Source organism: Tamandua tetradactyla, chromosome 1 (assembly GCF_023851605.1).
Source record: "Tamandua tetradactyla isolate mTamTet1 chromosome 1, mTamTet1.pri, whole genome shotgun sequence".
NCBI lineage: Eukaryota > Metazoa > Chordata > Mammalia > Pilosa > Myrmecophagidae > Tamandua > Tamandua tetradactyla.
The window spans coordinates 206,564,394-206,588,879 of NC_135327.1; the positions used below are offsets into that span (position 1 = coordinate 206,564,394).

Here is a 24,486-nt window from a genome sequence, read left to right on the forward strand (position 1 = left end):
TTTTTCAATATTTTCTCCTTTGGCTTTGTTTCTGGATTTTGAGTCACTGGAAAGTTTTTTTTCCCCATTCTCTAGTTTTAGGGAAGTCACGTATGCTTTCTTCTAATGCTTTAAGATTTCATTATTTCTTATTTAAAATTTTGAAACATTGGGAATTTATCCTGGTTTACAGCATGAGGAAATGATCTAGTTTTATCCTTTTCCTATTGGCTATCTAGTTGTCCCAATATCCTTATTAAAAATGCTTTTTACCACTGACTTGTGACGCCTCCTTTACCATTTAATAAATTTCCATAAAAGCCCTTGTATCTAATTCTGGACTTTTCTGTTCATTGATCTCTATATTTTCATGTCAATACCATACTGTTTTGTTATAAAGGCTCTATTATGTGAAATTATTATCTGGTAAGGCTAGCTCTTCCTTATTATTTTTGTTTTTTTTTTTGGAAATTTTGCTTGCTCTTCCTAATGAGCTTTTACAATCAACTTTCGTATCTCCAGAAAAAAAATCTTAAGAGTATTTTTGGGGGAGGGGTATATTTTTTGGGTGGGGTCATATTTCATTATTTTTCCACATGAGTATTCCATTATTACAGCATCATTTGTGGAATTTTTGTTTTGCTTATTTGTTCTTTTCTTGTTTTGCTTGTTTGTTTGTTTTTTGGGAAGTGCATGAGCCAGAATCGAACCTGGGTCTCCCGTGTGGCAGGCGAGAATTCTACCACTAAACTACCCTTGTACCCCCAGGGGTATTTTTAACTAAGATTGCATTAAGTTTATAAATTAACATAAGGAAAATTGGCATCTTTATGATATTGAGCCTTTCTATCTAAGAACAAAGTATGTGTCTTTCCATTTGTTCAGTTATGTCTGTTTTTCAGGAATGTCTTACAGTTTCACCATTTTTGTTTGGCATATTTCTTGTCAAATTTATCTGAGGTTTTCATTTCATTTTATCTTATTTTTTCTTTCTAATTAGATATTGTTTATTAAGGCTTAGATTCTCTTAGAGGAAAAGTTTTCTCATGTTGTCTGTTACTCCAAACAGGCTCAGAGAAGGTGATACATTCTAAATACTAGTCTAAATGATACAGCTTAAACTTTGAATCAGCAGGTGTTTTGGAGTATAGTAAATAGGATCAGCTTTTGCATTATTATTTTAACATTTTTACTCTGTGTAAAGCATTGAGTTTTGCAAAATACTTTTTTTACTAAATTTTATTACTTTTTTAGTATTTTTCATGGATTCCTTTGAGTTTTCTGGATACATAATCATATAATCTACACAGAGCTTCTTTTTTCCAATTCTTATTCCTCGAATTGCTTTCTCTTGTGTAATTGCATTAATAAAATACTGCCTATGCAACATTAAATAAGAATGGATATAGTGAGGATCCTTACTTTTTTCTCCTATTTTATCAGAAAGCCCTCTAATATTTCTCCATTAAGTAATATGCTCTTTGAGCTACTGTGTATATTAAGAACTGTCCCTCAATTTTTATTACATTGAGTGCTTTTTTACATGAATGAGTACTGCATTTTGTCACATGCTTTTTTTGGATATCTATACAGGTGGTCATATTCTTCTTAGCTCTTTAAAGATCATTAATTGTTTGAATTTACTTCCAATATTGTACCACCATTGCATTCTTGGAGTAATGCATCATTTTTTATGTGCTTTTTGCTAAATTTTTATCCTGCTTGCTAAAATTTTATTTTAGAGTTTTGGATGGATATTCATAAATGAAACTTTTATCTTTTATAACAATTGCTATAAATAAAAGCTTAGAGACTTGTATGGTAACAAACTTCAAGCATAATTAGGCTTGAAGTATATTATAGCAATAACTTAAAGATACTCATTTGATGCATAAATAAAAACTTATAAGTGGGTTCTAACACTGAAATGCTATTTGATTTGTTCGAACTTCATGTTCAGCAGAGAGACTTTCATTCTTCTTTGGTTTTAAGTCATTGAGTCTTCAGTGTACTATGTATGCCTTATGAAACTTAAAAGGGTACTGTATAATTTGTTTCATGTTTGTCTACATTGCAGCAGAACCCTAAAATATATATTAAGGGGAGGACTTTCATTTCCCTTCATATTATGCATTTTCATTATAGGAAGTTTAAATAGAATCTGCTTTCTGATTTGAAACCAAATAGTTTCAATCATTAAGTCAATCTGGCCACCATTTTTTTCTGTTGTTGAAGAGTAAGGGGCTATAATGTTTTTTTTTATTAACGGAAAAAAAAAAAGTAATTAACACAACATTTAGAAATCATACCATTCTACATATGCAATCAGTAATTCTTAACATCATCACATAGATGCATGATCATCGTTTCTTAGTACATTTGCATCGGTTTAGAGGAACTAGCAACACAACAGAAAAAGATATAGAATGTTAATATAGAGAAAAGAAATAAAAGTAGTAATAATAGTAAAACAAACAAACAAACAAACAAAAGAAACAAAAACAAAAAAACCCTATAGCTCAGATGCAGCTTCATTCAGTGTTTTAACATGATTACTTTACAATTAGGTATTATTGTGCTGTCCATTTTTGAGTTTTTTTATCTAGTCCTGTTGCACAGTCTGTATCCCTTCAGCTTCAATTACCCATTATCTTACCCTGTTTCTAACTCCTGCTGGACTCTGGTACCAATGACATATTTCAAGTTTATTCTCAAATGTCCGTTCACATCAGTGGGACCATACAGTATTTGTCCTTTAGTTTTTGGCTGGACTCACTCAGCATAATATTCTCTAGGTCCATCCATGTTATTACATGCTTCATAAGTTTATCTTGTCTTAAAGCTGCATAATATTCCATCGTATGTATATACCACAGTTTGTTTAGCCACTCTTCTGTTGATGGACATTTTGGCTGGCTATAATGTTTTCACCAAACGTTGATATACTGAAGTTATTTAGTAGTTACTTGTTTATTAGTTCTAAGATAACTGATCTTAGTGAAGATCACTAAGTGAGTGAAGTTAATCTTCACTCACTGGAGATATCTCTCCTGACATGCTGTTGCTTTAATGTGGACTGGATATTTCCTAGGTCTACTATAAAGCTGTTGGTCTGGAAATTCCCTTGTCTCCTTCCTGTGTTCAATTCTGTTTCCTAGACAAGACAGTATCTCAGGCCTTCCTTTCTCTTGGTTATTTATTCACATTAGTAACCTCCAGAGAACAGGTGCGTAGGATATACATTTTTGTAGTATCTGCATGACTGAAAATCTCTTTATTCAACCTTCATTAGTTGATCATCTGGATAGATACAGACATCTAGGTTGAACAGGCATTCTTCCATAATTTTCTAGTTTCTTTGTTGCTGTTGAAAAATCTGATTCCATTTTGGTTTGTGACCTCTTCTCATCCCTCATCTTTACCTTAGAAGTTTTTAAGCTCTCCCTTTTACCTTCAGTATTTTTGTTCCTTTAAGTTGATGTGTGACCTTACTTCCATTCATGCATGGGGCACTTGATGGGCCCTTCCCATCTGAAACACATATTTTTCAGTGTTTGATACTTGAATTATTTCTGATAAATTTTCTTCCTTCCATTTCTGAAACTCTTGTAATTTAGATACTGAATTCCCGAAAGCTTTTATCTTATATCTCCTATGTGCATTTCTTATGTTTTTGTTCTACTTTGTGGTATATTTTCTCAATTGTATTTTCTAACCCTTTAACTGAATTTTTAAAAACTTTTTTATTGTATAGTATAACATATATACAAAGCAAAGAAATAAAAAAGCAATAGTTTTCAAAACACTCTGTCCTGTAGTTACAGGACAGATCCCAGAGTTTATCATAGGCTACTATGATCTTCTCTGATTTTTTTCCCTTCTAGCTGCTCCGGAATATAGGAGGCTAGAAGGCTTAAATATTTTTTTTAGCATCACAATCGACTTTTTTTCCTTCCTTTTTTGTGGAAAATAATTTATATACAAAAGAGCAATAAATTTCAAAGTACTGTACCACGATTAGTTGTAGAACATATTTCAGAGTTTGAGATGGATTACAATTCCACAATTTTAGGTTTTTACTTCTAGCTGCTCTAAGATATTGGAGACTAAAGGAGATATCAATTTAATGATTCAGCATTCATATTCATTTGTTAAATCCTATCTTCACTATATAACTCCACTATCACCTTTGATCTTTCCATCCCTCTCTTTAGGGGTGTTTGGGCTATGCCCATTCTAAATTTTTCATATTGGGAGGGTCTGTCACTAATATAGGGTAGGAAGATAGAACTATATGATGTTCTGGAGAGGCTGGGCCCTCTAGGTTTCAGGACTTATCTGGACCAGGGACCCATCTGGAGGTTGTAGGTTTCTGGAAGGTTACTCTAGTGCATGGAACCCCTGTGGACTCTTATATATTGCCCTAGGTGTTCTTTAGGATTGGCTGGAATGGTCCTGGTTAGGATTTGGCAAGTTATGATAGGTAGCAAGGTCTAACTGAAGCTTGCATCAGAGTAGCCTCTCGACTCTATTTGAACTCTCTCTGCCACTGATCCTTTATTAGTTACACTTCTTTCCCTCCTTTTGGTCAGGATGGAACCATTGATCCCATGTTGCCAGGGCTGGATTCATCCCTGGGAGATCTCCCATGTCACCTGGGAGACTTTCACCCCTGGATGTCATGTCCCACATAGGGGGGAGGGTAAGGATTTCACTTGCAGAGTTGGGCTTAGAGAGAGTAAGGCCACTTCTAAGCAGTCTTCAACAAGTAGTTACAGGACAGACTCCAGAGTTTGTCATGGGCTACCATATGATCAATAATACCATATGAACAATAGAGGTCCTCCAGAAGTAACTCTTAGGCATACCTATAGGTAGTCTAAGCTTCTCCACTACCTACATAAGCTTCACAAGAGTAAGCCTCATGATCAAGGGCATGGCCTATTGAGTTGGGTATCCCTAAAGTTTGACACAGTATCAGCTGATTCCCTGATGGTAAGGTTTAATAGTTCCATATTCTTTCTCCTATCCCTCAAGGGACTTTGCCAATACTTTTTGATTATCTGCTTAATATGCTCTAGTATATATCCATGCATTATAAAAATCTATACAAGATTAAAGGACCTCTTTCTTATTCTGGGCTCCCTGTGTTTCAGTTGTCAAATGAGCTATACAGATAGGTTGAACTAGATTATGTGCTATAGAAAATTTCAGTTCCATGCCAAATAAACCTTTCTTCCTTTGATCTCAAAGAGTATGTATGGTTCTAAAATATAGACACTATCTTCCTTACCCCTGTGTTCTGAATTACTTTAACCTCAACCTGATTGACTTCATTCTTATCTCTAAATATCGTTTTATATATATATATCTGCACAAATAAGAAATTTAAACCTCCTCTTAACTCTTGTCTCTGTCCCATTATTTATCTCTGCTGTTGCTGTGGTAGTGCTGATGTTTTCCTTTTGAACATAGCCCATAGTATGCAATAACAGTTTTTCCCCTGTACCCTGGACTTATACACTCTTTGTATACAAATCATATCTTTGAAGTAATTCTTGCAAGAATTAATTCATATTTCTAGTGTTAATCAGTGGGACACATAGGTCTATACAACCCCTTTCAATCTCGTTCATCTTCAATATGGTAATATTACTTATAGACCCACTAGAGGCCCACCTTCACTTCCATCTGTTCCTTACATTGGAGTTCCTCATTAGCTAACCATTGACCCTTCTCTAGCTTCTATGTATCTCTAAACCCCCTATATTCTGTATTATAAGCCTCTGATTATACCTTTATGCTGGTCATAAAAGTGGAATCATACAGTATTTATCCTTTTGTATCTGGCTTATTTCACTCAGCATTATGTCCTCAAGGCTCATCCATCTTGTCATGTGCTTCAAGACTTCATTTCATCTTACTGCTACATAATATTCCATCATATGTATATACCACATTTTGTTGATCCACTCATCTGTTGATGGGCATTTGGTTTCCATCTTTTGGCAGTTGTGAATAATGCTGCTACGAACACTGGTGTGCAAATATCTATTTGTGTCAGCTCTTCTGGGTATATACCAAGTAGTGCTATTGCTGGGTCATAGGGCAACTCAGGATTTAGTTTGCTAAGGAACTGTCAGTCTCCCATTGTCACGCCAGCAGTGCATAAGTGTCCAGTTTCTTCACATCCTCTCCAACATTTATAGTTTCCTGTTTGTTTAATAGCAGCCATTCTTACAGATGTGAGGTGGTATCTCATTGTAGTTTTGATATACATTTCCCTTATAGCCAATGAAAATGAGCATTTCTTCATGTGCTTTTGAGCCATCTGTATTTGCTCTTCAGAAAAATGCCTATTTATATCTTAGACTGAACTTATTATTTATCATATTTGGATTTTCTTGACTATTCTTGTTTATAGCATCCTATTGTTTTATAGATGCAATTCCTTTTCTTACTCTCTGAGATATGTTTTTTGAAAATTTTTACCCATATCCTCCATTTTCTTGAGTTTGTCCCGTATCCACCTTTTTGTTTGCTTGATGTGCCCTCTCTTTCTCTTTTGCATTGAGAAGTTATTCTCAAATGTCTCGTGATTCTTGTCCATGTTTCCATATTTAAGGGTAAGGCACTAGAAAGTTAACTGGAATTGCTGTGTATGGGCCTCACTGGAGGAGAATGTCAGGTGGCCAGATGAATGTTTCCTTAGGTTACCTCAAATGTTGTGTCTAAAGGTCCTTTCTCTGGGATAATTTGATTTCTTCACAAATAGTATCTTTTGGCTTTGCTGGAGCCTGTGATCAGGCATCTAGAGTTTGACAGTAAAAATGACCTGGAGTTTTCACTGTTTATTACGTAGCTTTTTACTTAACCTCTCAGTTTTCAGTTCCATATCTCAATAATATCCTTTTCTGTTATTGAGTCTCTTTGCTTAAGTTTATTCATAGACTCTATCTCCTGTTCCCTCAGGTATAGGGGAATAGTAGTTGTCTGATTGAACTTGAAGGACCTGAAGATTTCCAGACTATTAAATAATTCCCTTTTATTTAGCACCCATAATTATCCCTGTACCTGCTGCCTCCTTTCCCAGAATCTTTCTGGAGTTCTGGGCAAATGGCTTGCCTTCTCATCACTGTTTCCCTATGTAAATTTGATCTTCCTTAGCTTGGCCAAAACACTTAAAATTATTATATCCATCATATTTCTCCATTTATTATGAATATATATTTACCAGATTGTTGAGGCTTTTTTGTTTGAGATGAAGGGAGTAGAAAGGTCTTTACTATGTTGTCACAAAATTGTGATCTAAGGGTAATAAATCAGATTAAAAAAATAAAAATAAACCAGATCATATTACCCTATTCCCAGCCATCCCAGCTTAAAATCCTCTCAATTGCCCCTCAATACTGAAATCCAAGCTACTTACTGTGACTTTCAGATCCTACATGGTCTCCTTTTGGTATATCTCTCTACTTCTTTCATACTACAGTTCTCTATATTCACTACTTTTCAGCCAGTCCTTTCTACACCTCAAACATGCCAAGTTCCTACTCACTTTGCATGGCTAGGTCTTTTTCATCATTCAAATATTGCCTCAAATATAATCTCCTCAGCTTTCTGTGATAGTCAGGATTGTATAATTTATACTGCAATTAAAAACAACTGCATCATCTTAGGGGCAGATTCTTGCTCATTCTGCATTATCCTCACGCTAGACCTAGAGTATCAGGGCGGATACCATTTAGAATATTTTCTTTATATCCATGGCATAAAGAAAATCAAATAGAAATTGTTAAAATTTCCATACCTGGAAGTGGAACAAATCACCTTCACTCATATCCTATTTGCTAAAACCAGTCACTTAGATATGTTTAATTTCAGGGAGGTGGGAAGTACAGTCTTGCTGGTGCCTGGGATGAGAACTAGAAATATATGATGAGCAAAACTACCATATCAGCCTTGACCATCCTATCTAATGTCGCCCTCCCGCCACCTGTTAATTGATCCTTTTCAATCTTTTATTTTCTTCATAGGACTTATCACCATCTGAATTCACCTTATTTGTTTTCATATATATTGTTTGTCTTCCTCCTTTCTCTCCAAATAGTAAGATATATAAATCTAAGGACCATTGTGAATTATTCACCATTGTATCTTAAGTACCTAGAAAGTGCTTAGCAAATAGTGGGTGCTAAATAAACAACTACTGAATGAATGACAATACATTAATTTTTAAAACAAGTAAATTTTTACATCATTTTCCACTAAAATATACTCTTTAATAAAACTGAATTATTTTTCTCTTTTCTTTAATGACTGTTAAAATTAAGTGTACTTTGAGTATGAATTGCTATAGTCAGCTGAGAATAATTTCTTTAGATACTGATAGACTTGAGTTTTAAGTATTTGAAACATTTTAGCAGGCAGAAAGCCAAGTGCTAAGGCAAAATGAGAGCCATGAAGCATGCCAATTTGAGCGTCATAACCCTAGAAATCTCAAGAATTAGAGGTATAGGGCTCTCTGATGGCTGAGATATGAGTAGCGCTGAGAATAGAATGAGTTGTCCAAGCCTTTGACAGTTATATACCCTGCAGCTAGCTCACTACTCTCTTCTACATTGCAGAAGTCTGGGGTGTATTTTCTGGAAAGGATAAACCAGAGTAATTTTGAACTACGCCCATCTAACAGTGGGGTGTACACCACTAAAAACATGAATTTTAGGAAACGTCTAGACTTCTACTTCTGACCATAATGAAATAACAGCTTCTGATTTATTACATTCCTGCCATAAAACACTATAACCCCAGATGAATTATGTGAGGCAATTGTTTTTGGCACTGGACAATAGGCAATACAAAACCACTGTACCTGGGAGGAAGGAGACTTAAGAGGCGAACCCCATGATCACTTCTGCTCTCTACTTGGGTAATGTTTCTTGACTGTCTATAGCTGGAGCACAAGCTGAGCACTGGAGGCAGAGATTAGAGTTTGGTTAAATGGACTGTACTCTGACGGGCACTGGAGAGGAGGGAACTGTGCATTTTTCAGCTGTAAATACTATTTGCGTTGTCCTGAAATTTAAATTCTGAACCAGATTAAACCAGAAATTGGCATATAATTTTCTTGAGAAGATAAAAGGGAGGATAGAGTATGTATGGGGTGGGAGGAAGGAGTGTACATATGAAAGAGATTAATTGATATAGGGTAGGAAGTCAGTAGATAAGGGTAGGATAATCATGTTATTTATAAATAAAATACAGAGGTAAGTACGAGAAATTAAAATAATAAATTTGAGTGAACTACAAACTTTCTCTTTTTTAGTCAATCTTCTAGAAAGAGTTCTATTATTTATTTCAATTTCTCTACCTCCTACTTCTTCCTCAGCCCATTCCAATCTGGTTTTGTGCTTTGTTCTTTCAAAACAATCCTTGCTGGGGTCACCATTGACTAACATTTTCTAAATCTAGTGGACATTTTTCCAATCCTTTTGCTTTTTTGACTTCTCAAAAGTAATTGAACACTCTGCACTTAAAGAAATACTGTCTTTGCTTGACTTCTGTAACACAAATCTCTCTTGGATTGGCTCCTAGTTGTCTGGTCACTCCTCTACCTCATACTGAAATCTCCTTTACCTTTTCACTGAAAGTTTCAGGTCTTTAAGACTTGGTCCTAGGTCTTTTCTCTCTCTGGACAGTCTAAACTATTTTTATGGTTTCAATTTCCACTCTTATAAAGATAACTCACAATTTTTTAACTTCAGCACAAATTCTTCTCTCTTACTGAGCTCTCAATCCACGTGTCTATCTACTATTTTGCCTTGGATGTCTAAAGACACCTAACTTAGTAAATCTAAAACCAAACTTGGTACACACTAACACTTATCTTCTGCAAACTTCATCTTCATCCTAAATTCCTTATCTCAATGGAAAACATCCCAATACATCAAGCTCTATGAGCCAGAAACCTAGCATCATGCTAGGCACTTCCCTCTCCAGTCTATTATTAAGTCCTGATGATTTTTTTTCTTCTGGTATATTCTGCCTACTGCATCCAGGGGTAATGGTAAAAGTCCATTATTTTCCAAAGCTCCTGTTTCTCTTCCTTTCCTTTGGTTTCTTTTTCTCAGTTTTTCTTCTTCTTGTTTAAGCCTTAGTGAAGTCACATTTGGTCTTCTGGTAAGATGGCCGTAGCTCAAATTGATGTATAAGATTTTGTGTTTCCTTTCCTGGCTGATACCTGGGGAAGGATTTTTTTTGTGGGTACAGTCAGGGCTGGCTTGGGTTCTGGCCTTGACATATTAAAATGGTGAGGGTAAGGGTTTATATGAAGAGATAGAAATGGGATTTCTATTTCAAGTTTTCTTCTGATATAGCCATTGATTTCTGTGCAAAACCAAGAGTAAATCTAGAGGTATTCACAATACTTGCTGCTATACCCATTGATTTTGCAGATTTGGGTAAGTATATTAATTGGTTTTGAATGTGTTTGGCTGAGGAAAGAAATTTGGAAAATAGGGTGTTTGTAATAGTTATTTTTAATACTGAATTTAGGGTGAACATTTAAATGAAGCCAAACCTTCTTTTCACATTCTTCTTTCCCACCCAATTTCTTCCTTTTTGCCTCCTTTACTTACCTGTTTACAGGTCTTTTTTCTAGCACAAGGCTGTGGACACTTTGAGGATGTGGCTGTGCTTGATTTATCTTGATCATCAGTGTCTAGCATAGTGCTTGTAGAAAATTCAATAAATGCCTATGGATATATTAATGAATGTAACTGAACTGTATAAATAAAATAATAATTAATGGCTAATAAGTAAATTCTAAAGCCCTGGCCTATGGACTGCTTCTGTCAAACTAAAATAAAGCTATATTTAGTATAATACAAAAATCCTATCACCACCCTCTTTTAACTGCAGTCAATATTTGATATATTTTCTTATCAATCTAAACAGAATTTATATGGACTTTATATTAGTTGCCCATCAGAATTTCTAGCTACCTATCAGAATCATATGTGAAGTTAAAAAAAATACAGATATCCAGATTCCATCCCCACAGTCTTGAGGCAATACATACCATTTAAAGGAAGTCTTAGATTCCATCTAAATCTCTGCATACTGTTAAGTATTATTTTTCTTAGAAGTAAACTGTTAAATACATAAAATTCCATGAGGCACATAATCAGGAAAAAAATATTTGATTTCTTATCATATTTTCTATAAAGATCATAGGTTTCTTTTTTTAAATTGTGCACTAAATTACATTTAGGCTAGATTACACTGCGGTCTGGTGGTATCTTGTTGACTGTTGTTGGGTAATTCATCCACCAAAACTTGGATCCTGGTTTTGATGGTAATGAAGACAAATTAAATATAATAAAAGTTATATTGCTTTAAAATAGGATTTAAAAAGTCAAATATAATCATCTATATCTTTAACATCATAGAAAAAAGCAAGTTTACTGGAAATAAATGAGTATTGCAAATACTCCTGTGAAAACCAAAAATCTATTAAATGACTTATATTTTGTGACATTCAAATCCGTTACATTTTTAAGAGAGTCTTTTGTATTAACTGGTCCATTTAACATATCTGACAAATAATCACATGCCAGTCACTAAGTACGCTGCATACATTTTAAACCCTTCATTTTCCTTTTAGGCATGGATTTGGGTTTTAGAACATAAAAGTCAAAAGATTAAATGAACCCAAGGCAGTTTAGTTTGAGGTTTTCCAGGTAGGACTTTTGGTAACAAATCAGTTTCTGGAGGTTCCAGCCATCATCTTCACCTTGCTCTGAAGCCACATCTCCTTTCTTTGTAGTGCATTTCAGTTGGTTGGGATCCTAGTCATTCTAGTGCTTAGAGAATGGGAAGCACTTCTTAAAGGTTGGGTATATTATTATGTTTGTTTAGACATTTCTTGAAAATAGATTTTGTATTCCAATTGAAGGATTACATAATATTCAAATAGGTAGATGATGAGCAAATTGATTTGTATTTTCATCATTCCGTTGTTGTTTGCAGACGATTTCTGGGGATTCCATTCTACCCCTCTTAATTTAGGCAGGTGTTTACCTATAATGTGTCAGATAGAAAGCCATCTATTTTGTATGTAAAAATCTCAGATATAGTCTGGTTTAGCTTTAAAGGCAGTAAGACACATTTGCACTTCTTTTAGTTGTGTATGAGTCTGTCATTTTCTTTTAACATTTACATTGTACATAAATTTCTAGGTGTCAAATATATATTCTAGATTAAAATAGTTTGATGTTATCAATGTAAACTTTTAAAGCAGTTTGCAAGGAACATAGAATTATCAATAACTTTTAAAAATGTATAAGGTCCAGTTTCATTCCTGCATAGTTATATGTAAAGTGATAACTAGTATAGCACTATTTGTGATCAGCTTAGACAAGAGATATTTTCAGTGGATTAAATATAGATAAAAATATCGTTTTAAATTGAGTGGTACTTTCCCCCTTTTAAAAACTTTTACATTGAAATATACATATGGAAAACTGAATTTATCATTAGGTACAAGACTCACTGAATTGGCACATACCATATAATCACAATCCAAAACAAAATTGACTCTACCAGCATTTCAGAATACAACCCATCTACCCCCACCCTGCACTAAGGGGTTGGAGTTTCTACTATACTGACTTCTATAGTCTTAGAACTTCTATGATTTCAACTGTTTTTAAAATTTATATATATTATATCATATACTATTAATTATTTGTGAATGACTTTAGGGAGAATCATCTATATTGCATATAGCTAGTTCATTAGGTTTCACTGTTATGTGATTTTAATGGTTTCATTCTATGAATAAACCACAATGTATTTATCCAGTCAGTTGATAGCAGACATTTGGATTACTTCAAGTTTTGAGTTATTACAAATGCTGCTGCTTTGAAATTCTTATGTATATCTTTTGGTGACCATGTGTATGCATTTCTGTTGGGTATATATTCTTAGAAGTAGAACATTCAGCTTTAATATATAATTCCAAACTGTTTTCAGTGTGTGAGAGTTCTATTCGCTGTGCATCCTTGCTTGCAATTGCTCTTGCCTTTAATTTTTACTCTCCTCATGATACCCCTTTAGAAATAGAAATCAACTTTAATGCAATCCTATTTAGCAGATTAGTGTATGTGTGTGTCATGTGTAAGGATTCTTTTTATTTCAAGATCATGAAAATCGTCTCCTGTATTCTAGATGCTTATGTATTTATAGCTATAATCCACCTGGAATTCATATTGTTGTGTGTGGTAAGGATCATCTGATTTTTTTTTCCATATTTGTATCCAATTGACGCAGCATTATTTATTGAAAAGTTTGTCCTAAAAGCCCCGTGCTCTGTAGTGCCATCTTTATCTTAAGTCAAGTGTCCTTGTATGCATGTGTCTGTTTTGGATTTACTCTTCTTTTATATGAGTTTATATTACTGCTCTTGTCCTAGTTCTACTGTCTTAATTTTTAGTGTAGGTTTAAAGTAAAGCTTAATGTGATAGAATAGATCTTCCAATTTTCATCTTCTTCATTATCCTCTTGCCTATTTTTGGCCCTTAAATAAAATAATTATTTTATTAATTTATACATTTAAAATCCTATTAGGATATTGATTGCACTAAATTTGCAAATCTTTTTTGGAAGGGAATTGGCATTTTTTAATGTTAAATCTTCTAGTCCATGAAGGTGATGTTTCCCTCCATTATTTAAGTCATTTTTACTTTTCCTCAATAATGTTGTATGACTTTCTGGGTAGAGATCTTGTATATCATTTGTTTTATTGATTTCTAGTTATTTACATTTTTTTAGTGACATTGTAAATGATATCATAAAATTTTTATCATTTACTCATTATTACTGGTAAATAAAAATAAATAATTTGGGGTAATAGACCGTTTTCCTGGTAATGTTACTAATGTCACTTATTAATTTTAGTAATTCAGCTGTAGTTTTTTTTTTCTCTGAATAGAAGCATATCATCCGCTTAATGACAGTTCTAATTCTTCCTTTCCAAGCCTTATACTTTTATTTCTTTTTCTTGTCTTATTGTGCTGGCTAGGATTTCCAGTACAATGTTGAATTGAGGTGGTGAGTATGGGTATCTTGATTAATTCCTGTTTGTGGAAAGTTTTGAATATTTCATTGAGTTTGCTTTTTTTGCTGTAGGCTTTATGTGGATACCCTTTTTCATATTTAGAAAGTTCCCTTCTATCCCTGTTTTGCTTTGAGTTTTTAAATCATGAATGGAGATCAACTGCATTTTCTGCATTTGAGTTGATTATCTGATTTTTCTCTTTTTTTCTGTTACTGGGGAAATTAGCAGGATGGATTTTCAGCTGTAAACTAGTCTTCAATTCTTGGCATATAACAAACTTGGTTGTGCTGTATTTTTCTTTTATATATTGCTGGAATTGGTTTGGTATTCATTTGTTAAAGATCTTTGCATTCATGATCATGAATGGTATCGGCCTATACCATTCATCTTCTGATAGCCTTTGTCAGGCTTTGGTATAAAGACTGTGTTGACTTCTTATAGCAGATTAGGGCATATTTCCTCTTTTACTGTTCTCAGGATAAGTCTGTGTAAGATTGCTCTGGTTTCTTCTGGAAACGTTTGATAGAATCTGCTGGTAAAACAACAGTCTGGTTCTAATATTTTTTTTTGTGGGAATTTATAAAATTTTTTTAAAAAAATTAATAATTTTTTTAAATTATCAGTCTCATTTCTTCAATAGTTAACAGGCCTATTCAGATTTTCTACTCTCTTCTTGCATCTCTTTTGGTAGTAATTTGGTAGTCTCACAAAGGATTTATCAATTTTGTTGGACTTTCCAGAACAACTTTTCCTTTTATTGGTTCTCTACTTTTATGTTTGTTTTCTGTTTCATTGTGTTTTCTTCATGTGTATGTATATATATATATATATATATATATATATCAGGTTATACATACATATATATGTATGTATAACCTGATATATAAGTATAAATAATGTATTTTTTCCTACCTCCACTTTTTTTGTGTTTAATTTGATTTTTGTTTCTTAATTTCTTGAGATGGATGCTTACATCAATCCTTTTCAGCTTTTACCCCTTAAGTATAGCTTTAGCTCAGAACTTTTAATAATTAGTATTTTCATTTTCATTTATTTCATTATGTTTCCTAATTTTCATTGTGATTTTTCTCTTGATTCATATGTTATTTTATGTGGTTTTTAGTTCTCAAAAACACAGGGATTGTTTTGATTAACCTTGTTAATGATTTCTTGGGTTCTGTGGGCAGAGAAGAGACTGTATAATTTCAGTACTTTGAAATTAGTTGAAACTTGCTTTACCCAGCATGAGTATCTGTAGAAAAGATGCATCCTGCAGTTCTTGGTTGCAGAATTTTATATATGCCAGTTAGGTCAAAGTTGTTAAATTGTTTTGTAAATATTTTGTTTAATTGGTTATTGGGAGAGGTATTTAAAAATCTTCCACTATGTTTTGGATTTGTGTGTTTTTCCTTTTAGTTTTGTTAATTTTTGTTTTATATGCTTTGAAATTATATTATTAGGTACCTAAAATTTTAAATATTTGCTGATGAATTGACCTTTTTATTAGTAAGAAATGTCCCTCTTTATTCTTAGTATTACTTTATGTGATTTAGCACTCTGGTCAGCTTTCTTTTTCTTAACATTTTCATAGCACCTATTTTTTACCTCTTTCTTTTCAAACTTTTTGTACCCTTAGATTTAAGTTGTGTCTTTGCAAGAGCCATATAGTTTGGTTTTAGTTTTGTTACTGTTATTTTAAATCCTGTCTCATAATTGCTATTATTGAATTTACTCTTTTTACATTTAGTGTTATTATTGATATATTGGGTGTAAACTTACCACTTAATGTACATTTTCTATTCCTTGCTCCATTTACTTTTTCTTTTGGCTTTTTTGTTTTGGGGAAGTGGGGTGGTGATAGGGCACATTGTATTATTATTTTTACCCTAATAGCATGGTAATTATGCATTCTTTCACTATTTTTTTTAATTGATTACTCTAGAAATAGCACTCTGTGCCATTGATATATTAAGGTCTGATATAAATTAATTATTTTATTTCTTTCCAGAAAATGCAAGGAGTGTAAAACAGTTTAACTTCATTTACCCTACTCTATTTTTAGGCTACTGTTGTCATATTTTATTTACTCTATCATTGCTGTACATTCCTTTTTGTATTTTCTGAGGTTTCATCTGGGATCCTTTTCTGCCTAAAGAAACATCTTTAGCTCCTGTATTGTGGGCTTGCTGGTGATACTGTTTTGTTTGAACTATATATTATTTAAATTTCATTTTTGCAAGTTATATTTTCTGGCATAGAATTTTAATTGACAGTTATTTTCTTTCAGCACTTTGAAGATGTTACTTCATTATCTTCTGACTTCTGTTGTTTCAGTTGAGAAATCAGCTTTCAGTTGTATAATTGCTCCTTTAAAGGTAATGTGACTTTTCTTCTCTGGCTATTTAATTTTGTTTTTCCTTATCTTTAGTTTCAGCAATTTCACTATGATGTACCAAGGGTAATTTTCTTTGTATCCATCTGGTTTTGCTTTGTGGTAGTGTGGTTCTGGAATCTGTGGTTTGATGTCTCATCAGTTATTGAAAATTATCAGCCATTATATTATCTCTTTGAAACTTCTATTTCATTCTTTTTTTTCTCTCATTCTGGGATGACAGTGAAACATGTGTTAGACCTTTTTATCATATCCCATATTTTCTTTATCCTCTTTTTTTTTGTTTTATTATACTTCCTTCTGGATCCTTTTTTTTTAAAAATAATCTTCAATTTCACTATTTCTCTTTTTATCTGTGTCTAATGTAATATTAAACCCATCTATTGAGTTTTTAAATTATTGTAGTATTTCAAATTCTGTACTTTCCTTTTAGCTTTATTGTATTTTTTTTTGTTCTTTGTTGAAATTCTCAATCTTTTATTTCTTTAAAGTGTCAAGCACAGTTAAAGTCCATGTCTGATAATTCCAGCATTTAAAACTCCTGTCACTTTGTTTCTATTGTCTTTTTTGCCTTTTATTGACATTGACTTATTTCTTTGTATATTTGGTTATTGTCTCTTGGTGTTCCAGATACTGTATATGAAAAATTACAGGAATGAGTTGAGGCTCAGGATATTAATTTCCTTCCTTAGAATTTATGTTGGCTTCTGATAGACAGCCAGTAGTACAAGCAGTCCTAGATCACATTAATACCATTATCAGTGGAGGTGATTTTAAGTGTAAGAATAATGCTAGTCTACTCACTTTGTAATTGGTTAAATACTGTCATTTATTGCTATGTAATTATTGTCCTTTTGCAGTTCTCTTTTACACTAGAATATAGCTCTTGCTGTCTTAGTTCAGCCTGGGGGGATTAAAATATCACCATCAATTGTAGGCATTCTTTCTAATTTTTATCCTTTTCGTCCCTGTGTCTGTGGAAGCTTTGCACCTATTCATATCTCCTCTGGTAGAATTGCCAAGTGCCTGTATAGGAGAAAAGGGATTCCAGGTGCAAGGTTTACTATTTTTCTGTTCTCTTGTCTCTTGGTTCGGTAATTTTTCACTGCCTTATCAGTCCTTTGATACCTTTAAAAACATTTTTATTTCGTTTAGCTTTTCTAGTTCTCCTTGTCAGGTATTTTGCCATTGCCAGACTCTCTCATTCTGTGCAGTAATCTTTATTCCTGATTTTTAGTAATAAAAGTTAACGTATCTAAATTTTTATGGATTTCTTATTTATAACTTTTAAATTATAACTAAAATATGGATTGTAGCTCAACAGTTTTTATCATTTTAAGGTAAATAAAATTACTTTGGTGGTTTGTTGCAAACACCAAAGACTGGTAAAGGTTAAAGATGAAATTAAGCCATGAAATAAGATAATATAATGAATACTTTTTGTATAGTTAAATTCATTCAGTTTAAAGGATTTGTTTCTGTGATTGTATCCCTTTTACTTTTTTGTGATTAAAATGTTATTTTTTTAATGAAATGATGATAAAACCACGTTGTAGTTTGAGTTTAAAATTTTATTTGTCAAAAAAAAAAAGTTAACAACCTTTGTGTCCCTATTCCCATTAGGTTTTTAAAACTTTGCTATTCTGTCAAGTCCGAAAGTCTGGAAAACTTTTTTTTTCCTTTACCAGTACTGCTAATTAAGTAAATCATTAAAAATTGTCTTTTTCTTTATTTTGATTAATTTCATAGGGTTTGAAATGACCTGTTTTGCTATCAGGAACCTTAATCAGTATGTTACATAGTGTTATTTCCTGTTCTTAAGGTAACGTACTTTGCTTAAAAAAAAAAATAGAAAGAAAGAATAAAAGCCTACCAGGAAATTTACCTTAAATACTCTGTTTTGCTAGTTGCATTTTGACTTTTAAAGACATGTTGAAAAGGAAGTAACACTTTAGGAAAAGAATGAATACATATGTATAGATATTCTTCAGTTCCCTACATTTTTGCTTGCCACATACGCAAGGTGGACAGCAGACTGATTGTTTTGGAGTTTTTTTTGGTGGGGGGTGGTTACTTATTGATATCTTGTTTTCTTAAGACCTGGTAGCCCACTGATTTTTATTATTATGGAGTAGCTTTTATTCGTCCTTTCCTTATTTTTATTTTTATTTTTTTGGTGCATGGTCCAGTAATTGAACCTGGGTCTCCCACGTGGTAAGCAAGCATTCTACCACTGAACCACCAGCATTCTACCACTGAATCACCTACCCTTTATTTTTTAATATCTCAGGACATGTTAGGGAAATTCGTTTTTCAATCATCTGGTGTTTATTAGTTGCCTACATTGTAGTAGAAATTAAGGACATAAGAAAGGTTTAAAATACAGCTCGCTTTCAAAAAAATTAGTTGGGCAGATAATACGTATGAAATAGTTATATAGCAATAAATGACAATGTGGAATTAATTATAGTGTTCATTTATACAGCTTGTATATACCATTTATAATAATTTAAATTATGAGATATTAACAAAAGACCAAACAGAAGAAAGAAACAAATGTTAGTATAGATAAGAATTTAATATATGTTAGGGAAATATCACATTTCATTTGGGGAAAGAGTTATTTTTCAATAAGTCATGCCAGGATAATTTGGTTACCTATTTGGTAAGAACTATATTCTCATCTAATACCACATTCAAAAATTAATTCCAGCTGTATTAAGAAGTCAGTATTTAAAAAAATTAAATTACAAAAAAAGCCAGGAAAATACAACTGAATATTTTCTGTTTTCTGAGTGTGGAAAAACTTCTGATCACAGAAGGAGATCTTAAAGGAATACACAGCTAGATTTCAATATAATTTTCTTTAAGGTTTATTAAAGGGCAAATAGACAAAAGCATAAAGAAATAAAAAATATTAATAAGATCTCCAATAGATACATGGGAAAATGGTATCAGAGACAATCAATAAAAATGGGATTCAAAGTGGCTAATAGATTTTTTGGGAAATTTTCAGCCTTGCATTAGTAACAACAAAAAAATGCATTCTTGCCTGCCATGCTGGAGAGGTGCCTGCCCATGTGGGGGGGCAGAATGCACATCAAAACAATGAGATTAGATTTTCAAATTGTAATATTTGATACAAGCATTTGTAAATATATATCAAATATGTATTTGTTATGCATGTGTTATATAATAATACTTAAAAAAAAAACAGAACCAACCACTAAAAGTTAGAATGATTGATACTGTGACTGCTCACATGTGTTGCTCTCTGATGCAGTCTGCCCCTCAACTATTCTCCTAGTCTACTTATTATTGTGTTTATCATTCCCTTGTCTTAAAGGTTTTCACACTGTATTTATCACCAAATAATAATTGTTTAGTTTTGCTTACTTTTGAAGTTCTTCCTGATTTGCCTTCTCCTTTTATCATTTTTTTTTCTTTCTGTTTCTGTGGAGGTGGTAGGATATCAAACAAGAATACTTATATAGACTAAAGAGATTGTATTAAATCTGGATATGTAAGGACAGATAATATCAGAATCATCTGGGGATTTATCAAGGTCACCTGGAATAAATTACGCCCTCTTGAAGATCACTGCCTGAAGGAGTCACTTTTACTAAAGGAAGTCTATCCTATTTCTCAGGTGATTTGGAGCAGAAAATGGCAGAGGACTGTATTAAAGATCACTCTAATTTTTCTCATTTTTCTTTTTGATCTCAATGTAAATGAAGGCTAACTCTGGGATTTTTTTGTTTACCTAATATAACTGGAGAAGTTGAATTTAACTTAACAGTTTCACATTGAAAACTTACTACGTTCAACATGATGTCAGACACCTTGAAAGACATTAGATGTTAATATAAATAAGACAGGTCCTTTTTTACTGGAATTAATTAATTCTTCTGAGGAACTTAAAATTATTTGTACAAGGCAATGATTTTTCAAGAGATATATAAGCACACTACTACTAGGATACAAAAGAGAACTGAGTTTGATTTAATTTGATTCTAGGAAATGGATTAGTTAAGAAAGATTGTGAAACTCCTAGAAAGACTGGGGAAATTTTTAATAATTAGCAGAGGGTAGGGGAGAATATTCCAGACAGAACTATTTAAGCTAAGGAGTAGAGGCTTGAAGTTTGGGGGCATGTTTTGGAATTGTGAATGATATGGTTTATTAGTATGCTGAGGAAAGAATGGACTGAAAAGGTAGGTATTGGCCGTATCAGTAAAAATCTTAAATGATGACAAGCTGTCTGTTCATTGGATCTAAGAACCTTATTTCCTAAGACTTTTCTTTTGATTAATGGATACCGAAATTGCTATCCTGTTATATCGAACTCATGATTAATTATATTTTCAAGAGGAGGCAGAGATTTTTGTCTGTTTTGCTTACTGTTTTATCATCCAAGCATAGAATAATATCTGGCCTAAATAGACATCCATTCGATATATGTTAGATGAATGAATGATTTTAGATTTTTATTTTTTAAAAGAAAAATTTCATTTGTACCTTAAGGAGATTTTGTTTTTACAGATCAGGTTGTTTATGGAACCTTATATAATGTGCCTTACTTTATTTTACTTTGTCTTGCTCTTGTATTCTTGGCAATGAATAATGAAAGGTCTTATAACTAATGATCATACTGTGCCTTTATTACAAGGCATAATTACCATCTGTGAATTGGTTCAGATTTCAAAAATCTTTGGTTTTTTAAAAGATATTTTCCTGAGGTATGGTATTGCTTCATTCCTTTTTCTTTGTTTTTAAATAGAAGTTGTAGGTTTACAGAAAAATCTTGATAAAATAGAGTTCCCATATATCAACTTATTATCACACCTTAGAACAGTGTGGTACATTTGCTACAATTCATGGAAGAACATTTTTACAGTTGTACTGTACAATAATATACACTAGGGTTCACTGTGTTCTTTAATCTTGATTTTAATCATTTCTGGGAATATGTGACACCATTTTTATTCTGCAACTTAGTTTCCACTGTAAATATGGTCTTTATGTTTACTATTCATTTTAGTATTTTAAATTTTGTATTTTTTATAGTTCTGCATAAATTATTCTTAATTTTCATATAATGTGTACTTTGAAAACATAATTTTAAGTTGAATTATAATTTAACTATACCTTGTATTATTTAGTATTTGCTCAAGGGATTAAAATATGCATTTTTAATTTATTATAGACCCCCTTCAATTATATAATAGCATTTTACATAAAATGTAAGAACTTTACAATAATACAATTGTTTACTCCCCCATTTTCCTTCTCTGTACTGTTGTAGCCATATATAATACTTGTACATATGTTATAATCCTATATACATTATCTTTGTTTAAACATTTATCTTTTGACAAATTAAGATACAATTGTCATTTACATTTTCCAACATATTTACCAGTTTTTAATGCTGTTCTTTTTTGCATATCCTTATTTCCATCTGGAAATTTCCTTTTAGCTTAAAGGACAACTTTAGATATTTCTTGTAATGTGTGTCTGCTGGTGAGGAATTTTCTTTGCCTTCGTTTATCTGAAAATGTTTTCATCTTCATATTTTAAAGGTAGTTTCAAAATGTTGTATTGACTTCTGACCTGCATTGTCTTTGATGAGAAGTTAGCCATCATTTGTATTGCTGTTTTCCTGTCTCAACTGTTCCTTTATTCTCTGGCTTCTTTTAAAATGTTTTCATTAAGTTTGTTTTTCAGCAGTTTAATATGATGTGACATTTTGTGATTTTCTATATATTAATCTGCTTTGGGTTTGCTGAACTTCTTAAATAATGTAGATTGTTTGTCATCAAAGATGAAAAATTTGGTATCATTATTTTTTCATTGTCCTCCTGCCTTATTCCCTCTCTCTCCTTTTTCTGGGACTCCATTTATAGATATGTTTCACCATGTAATATTTTCAGAATGGGTACTAAGGTCTTGTTCATTTCAACTTTTTTTTCTGTCTCAGCTTGAGTTTGGATAATTTCAGGTTACTTGAACCTTTATGCTACTATGCCCAATTTGTTGTTGAACCTATCCAGTGAATTTTTTTTTTTATTTCAATGCTGTAATTTTTAGTTCTAGGAATTTTGTTTGGTTTTTAGACTTTCCATAAAAACTTCTGAAATTCCTCTTTTCTTCACACAGTCTAAGCATCTTTCTCTGAAAATTATTTGACATGTCTATAATAGTCATTTTAATGTCATCTTCTAATTCCATTATATGTGTCATCTTGTCATCTGTGAGTCCAATTTTATTGACTGTTTTCTTCCTGTCTGCCCTTGCTTCTTGTTCTTGTTTTGCATATCTACTGATTTTTCATTGTATATGGGAAATTGTGCATGAAACTCTAGAGACTGGATCCTATGAGCTTCTTCTTAAGAATATTGAATTTTGTACCAACCAGCAGTTAAATCGTCAGTAGATTACTTTGATCTTATGGAGGCTGAGTTTTAGGCATTTTAAAGGTGGGTCTGTTTAGGTTTTGTTCTTAGTCCTAGGTATCCTGGAGCATGATCCTTATTCATAAGGTATAACTCTTCTTAGGTTTCCATGTGAAAGCCTGGGTTTACTGAGCCCCTCAAAACTTGACAGGTCTGGAACTCCAAACTGTTTCCATTACCTTGGGCAGCTGCTGAGCACTTTTAACCTTCCATTTGTTGCTTTCTGCTAGGTTTCTTGTGGTTTTATCCTGTGCACATACAATTTAGGAATCAGACAGGGATTTTAGGGGAATTTGTACATGTATTTTGGGGTTTCCTTGTGCCTCCTTCCTTTGTAAAATCTTTCCCTTTGATTTCTGCTGCTATGGCAGCCTTACCTTAAGTCTGACTTCTAATACCTCAGCCAAGTAACTGCCATTTTCTACTTCATCCCCACCTTGTGACCCATACAAATGGTGGTGAGACCTCATTTCACTTCAAGTGTTACCTTATTTCAGGGACTACCACTATTTCTTCTAGTTTCTGCCTAGTTTGAGTTGTTCTTCATTGCTTTCAAAGAGTTGTTTTTATAGTTTGTCCAGAATGTGTAATTGCCATTGTCGAGGGGTTTACTCTGATAGAAGCTACTCTACCATTATGCAAGAAAATCATGAAAAGATTTTACCATGATTTTTTTCTTGGGAGCAGAATCTTTTATCACCTCCTCATTTAATTGCTTTGTGAATGCAGATTTTTGTCTGTAGGTTTTTTTTTAAGCATGCTTACATATGGAATCAGTTTGAAATTTTTAGATTGACTGAGCCGTGGATAAAATTACTGCAATTTGATATTGTCATCAGTTCTTATTGAAAAAGTTTTAAAGCTATAAAAACAGTTATGTCTTGATCAAAATTAAGTCTTAATCTTTAAAAGAGTAATCTGTTATCTGTAAAGGGCTGTGACTACCTATTGCCTTCTGTTTTCACTGTCTGATGCATTTAGAAAGTTTGTAAATATAGACCAATTTTTATGTTCTTGCACGCGGTTGGAGTAGCAGATGGATCCAAAAGTGCTTTGAATATATTTTAAATTCCATAACTGGAAAATCTTGTCATTGAAAAATATTTTTTTGATAATCAGTGTATTTTCAAGGTAGGCATAGAGTAGATTTCTTTAGTTTGAATCCAGTTTCTTTTTTATAAAATTTCTATATAACATCAATATTCACTTTCAATGGCAGAAATCCCCATCAAGTGAATTGAAAACTTCCAATGAAGAAGAAGTTAGAGTGGATTCCAGTCCAGTATCATGCTGGGATTATATGCTAAAAGTACTGTTCCTTCCTACCATGCATTTGTAGCACTTTGCTAACTTTAGAATGTTTTCTTCTCTATGCCTTTTTAAAAATTGTAAGAATATTGTACCTGGAAAACCTCTGACTTTTAATTTTTAAACTAGGAATACTACAAAATTAAAGGACCAGCTCAAATTTTACTTAAACTAGAATTAGTGTCTACTTTCTCTGAATTTTTATGGTATATATGCTAGATCATTTATATACC

The 24,486-nt window shown here is 32.6% G+C and overlaps 1 protein-coding gene across 15 annotated transcripts in view; it reads left to right on the forward strand.

Moving 5' to 3' along the window:
• ZMYND11 (zinc finger MYND-type containing 11) overlaps nucleotides 1–24,486 on the forward strand; it is a 153,871-nt gene that overhangs the window by 26,722 nt on the left and 102,663 nt on the right. For 10 of the 15 annotated variants that reach the window (XM_077151670.1, XM_077151667.1, XM_077151677.1 and 7 more), the window contains one exon: nucleotides 16,386–16,473. The exons of 4 other annotated variants lie outside the window; for them this stretch is intronic. The gene's annotated coding sequence lies outside the window, so the exon portion shown is untranslated. Of the gene's footprint in view, nucleotides 1–16,385; nucleotides 16,474–24,164; nucleotides 24,255–24,486 lie in introns of those variants that run through there. One more of the 15 variants, XM_077151671.1, reaches the window with a different exon arrangement.